The 17,989-nt window shown below is 33.0% G+C and overlaps 1 long non-coding RNA gene across 1 annotated transcript; it reads right to left on the bottom strand.

Moving 5' to 3' along the window:
* Positions 1 to 9,850: 9,850 nt before the first annotated feature.
* LOC108335091 (uncharacterized) lies at positions 9,851 to 13,243 on the bottom strand. Its single transcript, XR_001832707.2, has 2 exons — positions 13,031 to 13,243; positions 9,851 to 11,547 (listed from the first exon to the last, which is right to left on the bottom strand). It is a non-coding gene; the product is annotated as an uncharacterized LOC108335091 (long non-coding RNA).
* Positions 13,244 to 17,989: the final 4,746 nt, after the last annotated feature.

Here is a 17,989-nt window from a genome sequence, read left to right as displayed (position 1 = left end):
CCCCAAGATCACTATGTTTGTCCTTGTACTGAACAACAAAAATATCTCATGTTTAAGCGATTCTTGATTTGAACGGTTACTTCAATCGGAAGAATAGGAATACCACTCTCACCACACTTCAATTGCACTCCAACAATAATTACTAAAAACAAACAACCTACTGCTGTAATTTTCAACATGTATATCTCAATTTTTGTATATAAGAATAATTTATTACTCTTTTAATATTTTTACGACTTCTTGTTTAAATTAAATCCCTTAATTAAGGTAACATCTTCCATAATAATAATATTATAAGAAATATGCTAATTGATATTTGAATCATCATATCACTTAAACTTTTTAAAAGTTATTTTTTAGATTTTTTTCTTTTTTTGGTGGTAACTCTGATAGGGATGAATTACAACAAAGATTATATGTTGTATTAATTATAATTAGGATTAATTTAGCTTTACAATTTCCAATCATATGAGCATGGAAAACCTAAATATACAAGTGTCGAGGAATGGGAGCTGGAAAACAGAAAGTGGAAGACATGTGTGAGCAGTGGAGTGGCCGTTCGGTTTTGACGGTAGGAGTAAAACTCTAAGTTTTCAAAATTCACGCCACTCTCTGCATGCAACCATCTTCTTCAACCTTATGAAACTTCATTCTTCTCCTCCTTCTCTCTAAGATTTCTTCATCTTCTCTCTACGAAATCTTACTCTTTCCTTCCTCCGATCATCAAACAGACCACACCTGAGCATTTCCGACGTCGAGGGCGTTCGTTTGAACCGATCAGTTTTCGATTCCGAGCTGGTAAGTTCATCTTTCCCTCAGCCGTGTGGTTTCCTGGACATGCAACCCAAGTTCTGGTTTCATGTGTTGATCACTCTTCTAAAAAGAGTGATTCTGATAGTGTTTTGATCTTTACTTGATTTAGTTTCGGAAGTTGTCGAGCGTTGAGTGTAGAAGGATTGGTAGAGGTGAACCAGTAACCATATCTGTGAGCGTTTGGTCACGTTAAGAGGTAAGGGAAGCTTATATAATTTGATTTAAATTCTTGCTTTGTATGCATGCATGTTCGTTGATTTTTGAATGAATATGAAAAATGGTTGTTACTGCATTGTTGACTGTATGAGGATCTGGAATGATATTGTGTTTGATGATTTGGTTGATGATGAAATATGGTATGTCGTTTAAAAGTATTGATGATTAATGAAAGCCATGAAATGGGTAGGGATGTTGTCGAGAGTCAGTATTGATCATTCAATTATACCGACGTTCGTTCTCAGTAGCGTTCGTTGTTAATAAGTGTTTGGTATTAGACCATGTTGTCAAGAGTCAGTATTGACCATTCAATTATACAAGCGTTCGTTCTCAATAGCGTTCGTTCTTAATAAGTGTTTGGTATTAGACCATGTTATCGAGAGTCAGTATTGACCATTCAATTATACAAGCGTTCGTTCTCAATAGCGTTCGTTCTTAATAAGTGTTTGGTATTAGACCATGTTGTCGAGAGTCAGTATTTACCATTCAATTATACAAGTGTTCGTTCTCAGTAGCGTTCGTTCTTAATAAGTGTTTGGTATTAGACCAGCGCTCGTTCGATATAGTGTTCGGTTTTCTTGTGGACTCGGTTGGAATTGGATTCTTTCATTTGGAGAGAGTTCTAGTTGAAGACTAGCGTCTTCGTTTCGTTTTGTAATATGTGTACTTAAGCGTTCAACCAAGGATATTCATTCCTTGGTATTTGATTATAAACTTCAGTATATCTATATGTATTTGTATATTTCGTTCGTTCTTGAACATTAGTTAAATGATATCTTATATTTATCAAGCCTTTATTCTATAAATTAAGTAGTGCTCGGTCTTACACAAAGCGCTCGTACTAAGTAGTGTTCGGTCTTACACCAAGCGCTCGTACTAAGTAAGTGTTCGGTCTTACACCAGGCGCTAGTTCTCATTTCCGGAATCTATCTTTATAATAAGAGCGTTCGTCCAAACTCAATAGCGTTCGCTCTCTACAGTGCCCGGTCTTCGGCTGGCATTCGGTTTCCTTGATGTTTAACTCATTAAGAAGCTAAGTATTTATTGGCGTTCGGTTTCTTCATATGATTCCGTCAAGTGCTATTATTTGATGTCCTACAGTATCTGTCTTAATTGGTTTCGGCCTAGAGTCTTAGTACTCGGCCTAGGCTTTACGGTGTTCGGTTTGAAATCTCAAGAGTCAGTTCATTAAATTGGCTCACTTGGAAAATAATGTTCGATTCTATTGGTCTCTGAGAAGTATTATTGTATTCGGTCCCTTTCACAACAAGTGAGTAACTCTCTCGATTTGATTAGTTTTGAGTTGGAGACATCTCGGTCTCACTCCAAGTTTTCAGTCTCGTTCTGGGTTAAAAACTAATGTTCGGTATTTGGTATCCTACGGGATCTTTATTCAAATTTGTTAAGTTGAAGTTTTAATGATGAAAGATGATGGAATATGATATGGATGAAATGACTTTGATTATGAAAGAGTATTCCGGGGAGGAATATCTCACGAATGGATATTGGAAATTGGTAAAGTATGAATGTGGATAAAGCTAAGCTGGCGGTTCATCCTGATATTTCGTGATTACTCGTTTCTCACGTAGAGAAGGGTAAGTCATGTGTGAGAATGACAGGATGAACTAGTCCTTATGGTTAATTTGGACAGATAGGACTAGCCTCGGGTGGCAGATGTTGAGGGTATCCCAGTTACTACATCACCCGAGTGCACGAACGTCATAGCTACACAGAATTCATACAGTCCGGACAGTCAGAGTCTAGTATTAGGCTTTGCATGAAAGAGTTAATGATTTTATCTGGTTTAATTGATTGTGTGAAATACATGCTGATACATGAATTAAATTACATAAGCTTACCTTATTTTCCTGTCTTGTTCGTTTTGTACGTTCAGTTATTGTCCTGTCGCAATGATCATCCGTATGGATGTGAGCAGAAGGAGAAGAGCTGCTGGAAGAAGCCCTATAAGAAGAAAGTTTGGTTAAGGTAGAAGTTAAGACCAAACAGTAAAATCGTTCGGTAAGTAGTCAGTTTAATTGTACGATGACCGTTCGATATAAGCCTTTTGTAAATCGTTCGGTCTAGATTGCTTATTTGTACAGTTTTAACTTTCTCCTTATTATGTAAGATCGTTCGGCCATAAGCGTATGTCCTATCTTTTGTAAAACTGATATCTAGTATTATTAACATGTGATTATTCTATTATATAGTTTTATACTATATTTTTGGGATGTTACATCATAGTTTAAATTTAATAAAAAAATAAATATACTGTTTTAAAATGTTGAAAAAGAAAATTTGTATTAACTATTATTTTCTTTATTACAAATAATAGACTCTACATTAATTACAGGCAATTTCCTTTTAAATAATCATATTAATTACTAGGCGTATTAACTGTATTAATTACTTTTTGCTTTATTTGTGTAGGTCTTCTTTAAAAAATTATTTACATAAATTAAAACTATACAAAATAATCGAAAATATACAAAATAATTTGCAATCCAATGATGGCTGAAGTCGAAAATATACAAAATAATCATATTTTGACTAACAATATTTTGACACATATTTTTTAATACTATTTTGATATAATGTATTCTTTTATTAATTTATTGCTTATTTTACATTTAAAATGTTGAAAAAGAAAATTTGTGGACGCTACATTAATTACAGGCAATTGCCTTTTAAATTATCGTATTAATTACCAGGTGCATTAATTGTATTAATTGCTTTTTGCTTATTGTGTACTTTTTCTGAAAAATTATTTACATACATTAATCACTGCAATTACAAAATTACAATTATGATTTTCTAACTATGTATTCTACTATACTAATGTGCATATGATAAAACTTATGTTATCGTTCTCTCCTACTGATTTTCAAAGATCTAAAACATGTTACATTTCCTATATCTACCATATATGCTCGAAAGGATTCTACTCAATACCGTATAGAGGAGTATTGATAATGACAAATCATAAGTAAATAAAGAATCATCTCAACCATATAAGAGTATTATACATTTTTGTAATATGGTGTTTAGTTCAGTAAATATTTTACAATTATTGTTTCAAGTGATAATATGTTATAAAGTTAAAGAGATCCTTTCAGAGTGAATAATCATATAACCAGTCAAATATTTACTATATAAATTTTTGTTAAAACTTTTAAGTGTTAATGTCATCCATTACTTTCTTTCTAATCACATACAATGATAGGATTTAAATATTTTATTTTTATTTTTTCACAACAAACATTAGATGTCTATAGTCCTTGCTATATATCACCACTAACCATAGAAAACAAAAGATAGCATTGATTAAAAGTATACTACTATACAACTGTTTTTGAGATTCTCTATCTCTTAATTATTATAAAATAATATAAACAATTTCCTTTTATTACATATGGTATATGATCAAATTTTACCAATTCTTGAAATGAGTTAAGCTTGAGGAATTTTACTCATATTTACTTAAACCAACAAATATATATATATGAATTTATTAATTTATGTTATCTACAAAAATATCTCTATTCATAAAATATAACATACTTTAAACGCATGAATATTTTAATAATTTTTATTTTTAATTTAAAATAAAAAAATAAAAAAAATAAGAAATTATTCAAATACTCTTAACCATAAAACTTAGAATCTATAATATATGAGAGTATTTTTCTCAATTAAAATTTGGTACACTTTAATAAATTATATACCCCATATATATATATATATATATATATATATATATATATATATATATATATATATATATATTGAGAATATCTAAACTAATAATTACAAGACATGCCTAATATATCGAACACACTATTTTTTAAATTATTAAAAGCATTAATTTAACCACTTTAATTATTAAACAATGCCAATTGCAACAACAGTTAAATAATACAAATGAAATTAAAAATTTATATGAAAATATAATATATATTTTTTCTTTTTCTTTTTTATATATATTGTTTAATTTGTATATATTATTTGAAATAAAACATCCGAAAAACTTAATTTAAAAATTTATTTAAAAGGATATGCAAGTAAAACTTAAAAAAATAAAATAAATATGTACATGTTTCTGGTGATATTCTTCAACCTATATAAAGATGAGAATATGTTTTAATTTTTTTTTTATCTATCTCTTATAAACCAATCGATGAATCTACTTTGTCCTTATCAAAAGGGAAATGAAGATAATCAAACTTAAATATTTGTAATTCTAATTCGATGAACTAAATCACGGGCTTACTTACTAAAGAAGTATAAATTAAAATTAAAGTATATTTTCTACTTTAAACAATATCATACAAAATATTTGTAATCATAATTTTTTCATTATTAGCATATAGTCATTAAAAATATAAATGTTGAAAAATAGGACATTATTCCTACTAAGATGAGTTAAACTTAAAACGTGAATACGTTAAAGTTAATTTTTAATTGAACAGAGTAATTCCATCAACACATGATTTTATAGTTTTTAGTAAATTTTAATTAGACTTTTGTTAAAAGTATTCTGGTTAAGAAATTCAAAATCATTATTCTTATTGAAATCCGCATGAAGAAGTAATGTTATAGAAATCATAATAGATGTACATTAATCATATTTTTAAATGGAATTTCTTACTATTTTCGATTTTTTAATCACTATTTTAAGAATATTGGTCGACATTACCTTTTAATCGTAATAACAAAAGAGATTGTGTTATAGGAAATATGTTTTTAGTACTTTTCTACAATTATAGATTACTCCCTAACTTAAATATAAACAAAAAAACTATCGTTTATGCTAATTAAAAATTTAATTAGTATTATTTAATTTGTTAATCATATTAAAATATCTGTTTTTTTTAAATATTACTTCATTAGAACTTGATATAAAAAATATTAAAATAGAATCTCAATTAATTGAATGATTTTTTGAAATAACAACGTTAAATAAGATAAAAAAGAATATTAAAATTAATTTATATTATAATTTACCCTTTTCTTCTTTTTATTGATTAGGGAAAGCACCTACGATGATTTTATCAGTGATTTAGTAAAAATGTAAATGTTTGGATATTTGATAAAATAAAAATAAGTAGAAAACAGAGAACAACTGTTTTAAAAGTCATGTGATTTGATTAATTTAACAAAAAAGAAAAATTAATAAAAATGTGAGGAATAATAAAATCAATTCTAACTTTTTTTTTCCCTCCTCTCTCTTTTCTAAGTCAAATAATTAATATTTTTTCTTTGGATTGAAAAAAAATAAAAAATAAAACAAAATGAATGTATTCAAGATATGAAATATTTTCCATATAAATTACAACTTTTTACTTATTCTTACTAAGTTCAATAGTTTCGCTTCACTTAAAAATCAAGGTTTAAAAATCAAGGTTTAAAGAGGTGAAATACCTCATAGATGTCTTCTAAGGACAAAATTATGATGAAACTCAAACTCTAGAATAGACAATATCTTGAATAAAGAGTGATTGATCCTAAAGATGTTACTCGACGGATTTGAGTTCGGAACATTGGTGTCCACCGTAAGATCAATAATAAGATTTTCAGACAAATTATCAGTCTCTTAAACCCTCAATTGGAGATGACTAATCATTCTCCTTAGATTTGACAATTTAAATACATATTCATTACGTCTTTCACCTTCAGAGTAAAACAGATAATACATTGGATAAGAGGTGATTGACTCTAACAATGTCAATCAGCAGACATATGTCTTTTAAGGACAAAATTGTGACGAAGCACAAGCTTCAAAGCAAACAATATTTTAGATAAGGAATGATTGATCCTAAGGATATTACTTGATGAACTTAGGTTCGAAACATTGGTGTCCACTATATGACCGATAACAATTTTCAAACAGACCATTAATCCTCTAAACTCTCCATTAGGAATGACTAGTCATTCCTCTTAAACCTTGACAAAAGACTTATATTTCTACCACAACTAATAACTTTTATCACTTAAGAATATATGCCTAAAACAATTTAAATACTCATTTCTTTTTTTACCTTCTAAAACAAAACAGATATTCCATTAAATAAGAGGTGATTGATAATATGAGAGACATGGGTAAGAATACTTCTAAACCTTTTGGAAATGATAATAGAACTTAAATTATGGCTATAAATTTTTTCTAATTAATTTTTTTACCAGGTTTTCTTATATGTCTATGTCTTCAATTTACACTGCTTTTATTACTTTAAAATATAATAAAAACACCATTTAATATATTAAAATCAGTGTAAAAAAACATTATAGAATACGAATTCTTTGAATATGACATTAAGAGGCACCAAACAGTTCAGATTTTTTAAAATGATATTGTTGTATCGAAATTGATAAAGAAATAACAGTCTCTGACAGACAGGGACCAGTGGGGCAACATGGGAATTAATTGACGTCTGATTAGATTTTTTGTTTTTATCTCTTTTGAACAAAGCAGATAAGCATATATTCTAACACAGCCTAGTTATGATTATAACTGAAGATGGCCAAGCATTTTAAATCAAAGCCATGGCAAAGAAGCATCTCACTTTAGCTTATGTTTTGGTGACATTCTCTTTGTAGCTCAACTTTTTTTCCTTTCTTTTGTAAATAATGTATAGCAGCCAACCAGTCTTATCATCAACTTTGATTGCTCCTACATAGCAAATATGTTCCAAACTTGCAATTCATTCATTCTTCATATTAAAAATTCCCTCATAATCTTTTTACTACCATTTTGCTTATTCCCCTAGTTCTTTCACAAGATTTGATTACTCAAATTGGCAAGACCACAGTTTCATGAGTGCTTATGTTCCAGGCTGTTTAATGTCTAGAAGTTGTCAAGTAAATCCAAGACTAATATAAAGCAAATAACTAAAAACCAAAATCAAACTATTCAAAGATGGGGGATGGATGCTATCTGTAACAATTACAACTCGATTTTTGCTTTTATCTTCTTTAAGTTGCTTTGCCATTCTTCTTTTGGTGTCTTTTGTGGTTTTGTGGTGGCCTTGTTCAGTGAGTGTTCATTGGCCTTATGGGGAACACTTTGGTTCAAAACAATTTCACAAAGAGCCTACACCTTTAAGACCAGTCTTCAGAATCTAGGAAAGCCTAAATGTGTAACATTTTCATCTTTGTTGTGTTTCATACTGCAAAAATGTTAACCATGGAAACTGGTTGCCACCAAGATGTTTAGATAGATTGGTGTCACTCATTTTCTAACGGAAAATAGGAGTACCCAACAAGTTGCCCTTAGCATTGTACATACCGTACCATAGATCCTTTGTACTAATAGGACCCCACTAAGCATTTTTTTTTACTTATTTCCCATTTTGGCAAAAGGATCTTAAAAACGAAAATAATGGGTGGACACTCAAATGCTAGATGACACCAAGAAAATAGAGAGAAGAAGAAAAATATAAATTTAATAGGTCATATCAATGTAATTAACATAACTTGTAAGTGCTAATAGTCTATTCAAAGTAATTGATCATCATAATTCTCAAATGCTATCGCCTAAAAGAGTAATGACATCAAATGATCAATTACTTAAAGTAGATAATCATTCATATATAATTACTTTTTAGACAGTAACATTTGAGAATATGATATTATATTGATATCCGTATAATATGTACATTGACGTACGTGTAAAGCATTTTGGCACTTGGCATCCTCTAGGGATCAACGAAGGTGGTGATGTTCTTGCGGCAAGTTCAACAGACAACACTTTTTTGGGACACAGGAAGAGTGCAATTATTTTCATAATCTTTCTAACGAAATAGTTTACCAGCAAAAGAAAAAGTAAGCCGTTTGGTTTGGACCCCTTTGAAACTAACCATGTAAGGATCCCAAAGCTATCATCTATTTGAAGATAAGGAGCTTATGCTTCTCTCAATTTGATGGGTCATGTACCACGAAAAGATGACCTTATCGAACACAAACCATTATCCCTAACATTTAGCATGCAACATGTTAGGCCTTTGGCATATCAATGTAATAAATAATCAGAAGAGAATAAAAAGCATATTCTTCTAAGGAGATGTGATTAGAAACGAGGTGACACTCTCAAAAGGCAGTTTCAAACCATATAGGAAGAAAGCAACGAGTCATTTTAACTCTCACTTTAATATTAACAAAAGAAAAGAAAATCTAGAAAAGAGGAGATAAATTTCAATCCGCTGGTTGTTTCTCTTGGACCATGACCAGTCACCCTTCAGATTTAAGAATAAACCAAGGAATTTATGCTTTCGACAGTTCCTAGTTGCATGTGATATTTTATGTTAAATAAAGTAAAATAAGAGAAAGGGAGAGAGAGAGAGAGAGAGAGAGCAAAAAATTTTGAAGGGACAAATAGAGTTTGGCAACCCATCTAATCCAAAAGTAGAACAAAGCATAAAGGTAACATTCAGCCCAAGAAATCTAGTAGTGTTGTTTTTGTTACCTTGGGAAGTGAGCTTGGAATTCTAAAGTTACTTGGAGATCTTAGAGAAGTTAGAAAAGTACATAAAGCAAGTGTTTGTTTCTTTTGGGAACTGTTCTATTCCCCTATCTATTCTTTACATAACCTGCTTGCAATGTTGCAATCTCCTCCTTCAGCCTGGCCCATTGTCACTGTTATGGTCTTGCTAATTAAAGTAAATAATATTTAACATGGCTCTTTCTTAATAACAAAGGAATTGTAATTTACCATTAACCCCATATAAGACCAGAGTTTTATATGCCGAAAACCTGCGCACCTTTTGCAAAATTATAATGCAGCTTGTTATGAGATTAACATGTATTAAGCTGACATACGTAGATATTAAGATTCAACATATAAAATTAATATAATATAATATAAACACAAAACAGAAATCCAAAATCAGAACGAAGCATTAACATATGTTGGTTTTTGTTGTTATAATAAAATACTATCATCCAATCATTGAAGTACTCCACTTGAATTGATACACAAATTTAAAAGATAGTTGCAACATATAGGCAAAAAGTAAGCAAAAGAATTCAATAGATTTAGATACCAGAATTATAAATATTTTGAATTATCCAAGTACGCCATTACCAAGCTTAAACACCGGAGAATGTAAGACCTATTTATCCATACACAAGTATGGTATGATGTGGCAAGTTGGACAGAGTCCAGGCAACGGTGTATGGCTTCTTTTGGTGAAAAAAGCAGGCATATGATAGACATGTAGGGAAGGAAATGAAAAAAGAAATATACTTGGCCTCTCAAGGACATTGTCCCAATCCCCTTTATTCATCCTTGTCAGATTCTTCAGTAACAGCCTTAATTAGCTAAAATTTCAGGCTTGTTATTCGAGATGAATCTAAAAATTCCAGTAGGCCATCTCTGCTTTAAGCTTTAAAAGCCCCCTCCAAATCTAGTATGACATATATAACAAGGTTATGTCTACAGGAATGGACCATAAGAACACAGATTAGGGGAGAGCTGCTTATTCTCCTATCACTCTAAACAGAAATAACGCACCATCTACTCTTCTTGTTTCAGGGTGAAGGGAATATGGTGTTTCATCCTTCTAGAAAAATCATTCTTCTTCTCTTTGTGGTGTTCCTAATATCAATTCAACCAGAGAATGTGTTAGGCCTGAGAAGTTCAGAAATTGCACTAAGACACAGCCAAAAGGACCAAAGGATATTGTTGCAGAATCAACATGCCACGAAGACTACGGAGGAATTATTGAACAGAAAGAAGAACTCAGCAAATGGCAACAAACGACTTGATCCCACAGAGAAGAATTCAGCCAATTCCAACCATGAGTTTGATCCAAGTCAATCCAGCAAAAGAAGAGTGCCAAGAGGATCAGATCCTATCCACAACAGGACTTAACAAATTCATCCTGTTCCTTTGACTACGAAAGAAAGCAACACTAAGCTGGCATAGAGAACAACAACACTTGGAAGCTTGAAAAAGAAGAGCAGGTTAGAAATATGGTCGAAATGTACCAGCATTCTGAAAATATCTTCACAACAGTTGTTTGGTTTTCTCCTTCTTTTCAATCTAGTTTTAAGAGTTTTGTCAAAGAGAGGCATGTATTTTGTACAGTCAAGCTACTGCATAATTTTTATAGATAGCAATTCAGTGAAGCAGCATCATCTAAAACGTCAGTATAGATGATAATCCCAGCTCCTCCAACGTAAAACTGTTTTCTTTTAGTTTCGTTCAGTGAAAGGAAATACCCATATGCACTAGTGTTACAGCTTCAGCAAGATTATAGTGAAATTCTTATGTAATGCTGTCGTGTTTTGGAAGTATTTCAAATCTAATGATCTTTCTCATCTTCATTTTCTCGATCCAACAGACAAGTCTTGCCCCTTAACCAACAAAAGTAAAGTTTATGAGCATTATTTATACATAACAGAATTCTGGAGACCTGTATTGTTTCATCATGTCATGTAGAGAAGTACTGGATGGAAATTTGTCTCAGTTTCTCTCAGATATTTTGCCTGTTTCTTGCGATGGTGGGTTGCATGTGTTTGCTGAACAAGAAAAATGGTTTGCTCAGGAAAAATTGAAAGAAAAATACCGGTAATATTATCAAACAACAAAAATAAGTCATGCATACAAAAAGAAAATGACAAACTCGTCGGTACGCCAGAGGACAAGTAGCTTGCCAAATCAAGGTGTTGTTACTTGTTAAGTATCAACCCATCATGGCATCATTTTCTTTTTCAAAAAATGATGAATAGTTTCAGTTTCGTAATGCCTCAATTGCTTTTAAAATCAAAATTAAATACTAAAATATCATCCAACATGAAGTCATTCCTCTTGTGGATCATCAAAGTCCCTACCGCCTCTAATAGTAGCATACAAACTTAAGAAAGTGATGCTTCAACATTCCCTGAATGTACAATGTGGGGAAGAGTGAGAACCAAGAAATGAAAGTTAATATCCTTTTCATAATTAACAAACACTAAGATTCTTAATGAATGTTCCTAAGATGTGACAGATTGCAATGATGAATGCGGATGTGAACATTATTGGTGTCAAAAGCATAACATTGGGATTGAAGCACGGTCATCCTATATCAGATAAGGGTTAGGAAGCATGATTGAACTAAAAGTTCTATATGAGACCTATTTTTCTCCTATTCGTGCTAAAGCAGAATCTACTTATTCATTTCATTTCTTCCAAATCTTTCTGGTTCCTTTGCCCCAATCTGTATAGAGGCTAGACTGAAGAACTACCCATTACTATGACCCAAAGCAACAAAATCCATCTGAGAGCGATTTGCTTGTACACAGATTTCTCTGGTTGCAGCCATGCATCATGATATTTTCTTTATCCCAGTTGTTCAAGGTTCTTGTAACAGTGTAAATATAGTTAAAAGGTTGATGGATAGAATAATAATCTTATTGAAATAGTTTTTGGAAGCACAAGAAGAGGTGGTAACATCCAAGTTTAAGAAGGAAATTGTTCTCAGTAAATTCAGACGGAGCAACATGTTCACTGTGCAGCTGTTTCTGGTTGTGATGCTAAAATTGTAAGCTCTGAATACAGGAATTAGAATCTAGATACCCTTTCAATGACCCATTTGTATGTTTAATGCCATTAGTTCATATCCCCAATTTGCAAAAGTTATAAAAATTGCCATTATTCAAAACTAGCAACACATATTTACCATAATTGCATACAATACCCCATCAACAACCCTTTATTTCTTGCAATCTTAAAGAGAAGGAAATTTGGGAATATTTAATTTCTAGTTTTCCAAATCCTTATTTTCTAACAATATGTGTAAGTAAATTTAATTCCTTTTTCTCTTGGAGCATGAGGAAGATGCGCAGGAACCAAATTTTCTAAACATAATAATCATCAAAGCATCCCAATATCATAGATTTTAAGAAAATCGAAACAGAATAAAACAATTTTAAGAAGATTCAGTAGAGGATAACAGAGGTAAAACAATTTTTACACTGAAAACAAATAAAATAAAATAAAATAAAAGAATGGAGGTAATACCAAGATGCAGATAGCAACTTCAAAAATTAGCTTCCATAAATTCATTCCACATTCCATCACCGGTCGAAAAGTTCTTCGCTTCCAGCTAACGTCGAACCAGAAGATACCAAACCGTTGCGGTTTAGGTCCCCGAAAAGATGGGCCATATTAGTGACCCAACCCATTAAAGGAATTGGGCTTGCTATATTGATATCAGGAAGCTTCCACCTCTATCAATTTCTCTCTGCAGCTCCACTTTCCCTAAATACATCCGTTAATTTAAAACAAAACTTAAATAAAGTTGGTAAAAAATTTATTTACTTTGCACCAACCTAACTACTTCATTCATATATGCCTTCGTGATATAAGTACATCCTCTCAAGCTCATTTATTCATGTCCGGTCATACACATCATGATTAAGAAATGAAAACAATCACTATAATGTGAAAGATAAATAATATTTAAAACAATAAACAAATTAAAAATAAAATGTTAATTTTCTAATAAAAGATAAAATGAAAATATATTTTCTTTCAAAATACATAACATTTCAGTTTTTCCCATCAAACCTTTTCAATTTACTGAACTATGTAAACAGTTCTTTTTATGTGTGAGAATTAATAAAGCTTATATGGAATGGAACCGTGTCAGTGATAAAGGAAAATTCTTTAATGTGAATAATGCATTCCATTTTTGTTGATGATTAAATATTGGTTTATAGAATATTATAATTTTGAAAGATACGAGTAATTTGGAATACAGTAGTGTGACTTATATGTAGTTACTCAATTGGATACTTTTTATTTTATTTTATTTAATTTTAAATATGTAGTTACTCAATTGGATACTTTTTTATTTAATTTTAAATTATAATTAATAATAAAATAAAAATATATTAAGCCGAGGCCCAAAATGGCATGCACAGTAACGAGGCCCAATATTCAGTGGCCCGTGGCATGGTTAAGGCAATCAGCTTCAGACTCCTCTGCAGACGTGTCCAGGCGCTGTCATACGAGTGAGGAGAGAGAACGAAGCATTCCAGAGAGTTCCTTCTCAAAGCATGGTGGTCCAGCGGTGGTCCGGCAGCCTTGGGAGCCTCAGATCACGTCGGTGCAGAAGGGAAAGAAGTAGAGGGGAGAGAGACGAACAAGTAAAAGGTAACCTTTCTTGAATCTGATATTATTGCATAATACTGAATGTTTCTCTGTTTCTGTAAAAACTAAAATACAAAACAGAACTCTATTTATAGAGTTCTGATACAACAGAAAACGGTAACATAAAAGCAAGTAACAACCCTTAAACCGAATGTATTTCGGTCCATTGAACATAGCCCTAGAAGTAATTTGTTTTGATTCTTAATAGCCTCCCCTCAAATTGGATGGTGTATGGTTACCAATCCAAGTTTGGGTACAATGGTTTTGAATTTGACGCGATGAGGGAACTTGGTGAAAATGTCAGCAAGTTGCTCGTTGGATCGTACGGGAAGGAGAGTGAGGAGTCGTTCCTGAAGCTTTTCACGAACCACATGACAATCAAGCTCAATATGCTTGGTGCGTTCGTGAAAGCTTTGGTTGTGAGCTATGTGTCTCGCAGATTTATTGTCACAGTACAAAGCAGGGATCCCTGATTCCTTAACTTGAAAATCATGTAATAGGTAACAGAGCCACTGTATTTCACATACAGTGGCTGCCAGTGCTCTGTACTCGGCTTCTGTGGATGATCTGGAAACGGTCTTCTGCTTTTTAGACTTCCAGGAGATAAGAGATGAACCGAGAAAGACACATAATCCCGTTGTAGATCTTCTAGTGTTGGGGCAAGTAGCCCAGTCAGAGTCACTGAATGCCTTTAGCTGCATGGAAGAATCAGCAGAGAAAAATAGCCCTTCAGAGGGCTTGGCCTTAATATACCTGAGAATGTGCTGAGTGGCACGGTAGTGATGGTCAGTTGGTGATTGCATGAACTGACTAAGTAAATTAACTGAAAAACATAAATCAGGTCTAGTATTTGTAAGATAGAGCAACTTTCCTATTAGTCGTCTATATGGTCCTGGATCATCCAGGTAGCTATCCTTTTTATATAAGGAGGTTGTTTCGCTGAGGAAGGGAGTAGAGGAAGGCTTGCATCCTAACATCCATGTTTCTTCCAGTATGTCCAAAGCATACTTCCTTTGGCATAAATGAATGCCTTTCTTTGACCTGGCAACTTCCAGACCCAGAAAATACTTGAGCTCACCAAGGTTCTTTATTCGGAACTTCCTGTGTAACAGTTCTTTCATCCTGTTGATCTCTGTTATGGAGTTCCCTGTCAAAACAATGTCATCTACATACACAAGTAACGCAGTGAAACTGGTAGGAGTTGTTCTAATGAACAGAGAGTGGTCAGACTTAGATTGTATATAATTAACAGATGTCAAGAAAGAGGATAATTTCTCAAACCACTGCCTACTGGCCTGCTTTAGGCCATATAGGGATTTTCTCAATCTGCAAACCTGCCCTTTGTTGTGGTTGAACAAACCTGGAGGTGGCTCCATGTATACCTCTTCATTGAGGTCTCCATGTAAGAAAACATTGTCCACATCTAGTAGGTGTAGAAACCAATTATTTGAAGCCGCTAGGGCAATAAGTAATCTGACCGTAGTTAGTTTGGCAACAGGAGAAAAAGTGTCAAGGTAGTCGATTCCCTCCTCTTGTGTGTAGCCTTTCGCCACCAAGCGAGCCTTGAACCTTTCAATGCTCCCATCAGCTTTATACTTTGTCTTATATACCCACTTACACCCTATAGCAGCCTTTCCTGGGGGCAGCTGGGTTAGAACCCACGTGTCATTATCTTGCAGGGCTTTAATTTCTCTCTGCATGGCCTCTACCCATTCATTCATACCTTTTGCTTCACTATAGGATTTTGGCTCCTTACTAACCGTGACAGCCATGGTATATTTTAGATGCCTCTCTGTAAGATTATCACAGCACAACAGGTTGAATATAGGATAAGGAGTTTTAAGATTATTTTTCAGAGATAGGGATTGATGCACCTGGTGAACATAATCTTGAAGGTAGTCAAGAGCTCTTCTGGTTCTATTTGACCTTCTTTGCAATTGAAGGTCCTGGTTATCTCCTGCAGTGTCATTGTTGTCTTCACTAACAGTGAGATGTTGTGTCTCTTCCTGACTTGTATTTTCAGATTCAACATGTAGGGTATCATCCATGTGATATTGATCTCCTAAGAGATTGTTTAATGAATCAGTTGTTTCCTTCCTAGTTGCGGAATCTGTATGGTTTTCCTGCAGATTCTTATAAGGGAAGATGTCTTCGTGAAAGACCACATTTCTGCTTATGAGAAGCTCTTTGGTGTTTATGTTAAGGACAAGATACCCCTTGACACCAGATTTGTAGCCTAGAAAGACAGCTTTTCTAGCTCTTGGGTCAAGTTTATTCCTGTTATGTTCAAAGGTAGAGACAAAACACAAGCATCCAAAGATTTTGAGATTTAAATAGGAAGTGGACAAATTGTAAAGCAGATCGAAAGGGGTTTTGTTATCGAGAATGGGGGTAGGCAATCTATTTATGAGGTAAACAGCATGGCTAACAGCATAGGACCAGTAAGTGTTAGGCACACTGGCTTGAAAAAGGAGACCACGGGTAACATTCAAAATGTGCTGGTGTTTCCTTTCAACTACAGAGTTCTGTTCAGGAGTTTCAACACAGCTCCTTTGATGAGTAATACCATGCAATCTATAAAAATCTATACAGTTAAATTCAGGGCCATTATCAGATCTAATAACTTTGATTCCTTTGTTAAACTGATTTTTAATCTTAATTACAAAATTCTGCAGCAAGTCTCTAGTTTGGCCTTTATTATTCATTAAAAAAATCCAAGTATGCCTACTATAGTCATCAACTATGGTGAGGAAGTATTTATGGCCATGAATAGAAGCAGTACCAAAAGGGCCCCAAATATCACAGTGAACAATATCAAAACATTCAGCAGTAATAGTAGTACTTTGCAAAAAAGGCAGTTTTCGTTGTTTGGCATAATGACAAGTATCACAAACAATATTGGTGCCTATTTTGACATAAGGAAAATCACCACATATCTGTTTCATAACTTTGTCCCCTGGATGGCCTAACCTACAGTGCCATACATTTACATTTGTCTTTTTAAAAGAAAAAGCAGTCGTGGCAGTGTGCCTTTGGTCAAGCCTAGGAATGTCTTGCAAATAATAGAGCCCTCCCCAACAGTTAGCATATCCAATCATCTTCAATGTATGGTTCTGCTTTATCTGACAAACCTTGGAAGAGAAAGTTAGACTACAATTCAAGTCCTTGATAAGACTTTGAACAGAAATCAAATTAAAACATAATTCAGGAATGTATAACACATTGTAAATGACAAGATCTTTAGACAATTGTACTGTACCAGCATGCTTAGCAGTTAAGATAGTATTATTAGGCAATCTCACAGATATAGGTTTGATACAATAAAATGTGTTGAAATTTATTTTATCATGTGTCACATGGTCTGTGGCACCAGTATCTAGTATCCAGGATGAAATACCTTGCTTATCTGTACTATCAGCTCTTTGAATTTGATTAATTTTGTGGGTTGGTTCATCATCTTTGTCAATCATTCGAAGTAGCTTCTGCATTTGTTCTGCAGTAAGAGAGTTAAAAATGTTGCTGTTGTTATTAGGTTGTGCTCTCTGATTTCCATCTTGTTCAGTAGTGTTTTGGCAAGCATTGGCAGTAGTCCATTCACTCTTTCGGTCTTGATTGCCCTCTGCTTTCTTGTACCAAGGTGGATATCCATGTTTAGAGTAACATTCATCAACTGTGTGGTTCATTTTGTTGCAATAAGAGCACTGTTTCCCATGGTTGGGATTTCTACCTCTTCCTCTTCCTTGGCCACGCAATCCAGGTCCTCGTCCCTGGCCTTTCCACTGGCTGTTTCTGTCAGTGGCATTAACCATGACTTTAACATCAGCT

The sequence above is a fragment of the Vigna angularis genome, chromosome 10 (assembly GCF_016808095.1).
Source record: "Vigna angularis cultivar LongXiaoDou No.4 chromosome 10, ASM1680809v1, whole genome shotgun sequence".
In the NCBI taxonomy this organism is placed as follows: Eukaryota; Viridiplantae; Streptophyta; class Magnoliopsida; order Fabales; family Fabaceae; genus Vigna; species Vigna angularis.
The sequence above is the reverse complement of the archived record's forward strand: the minus strand, read 5'-3'. Positions and strand labels throughout refer to the sequence as shown.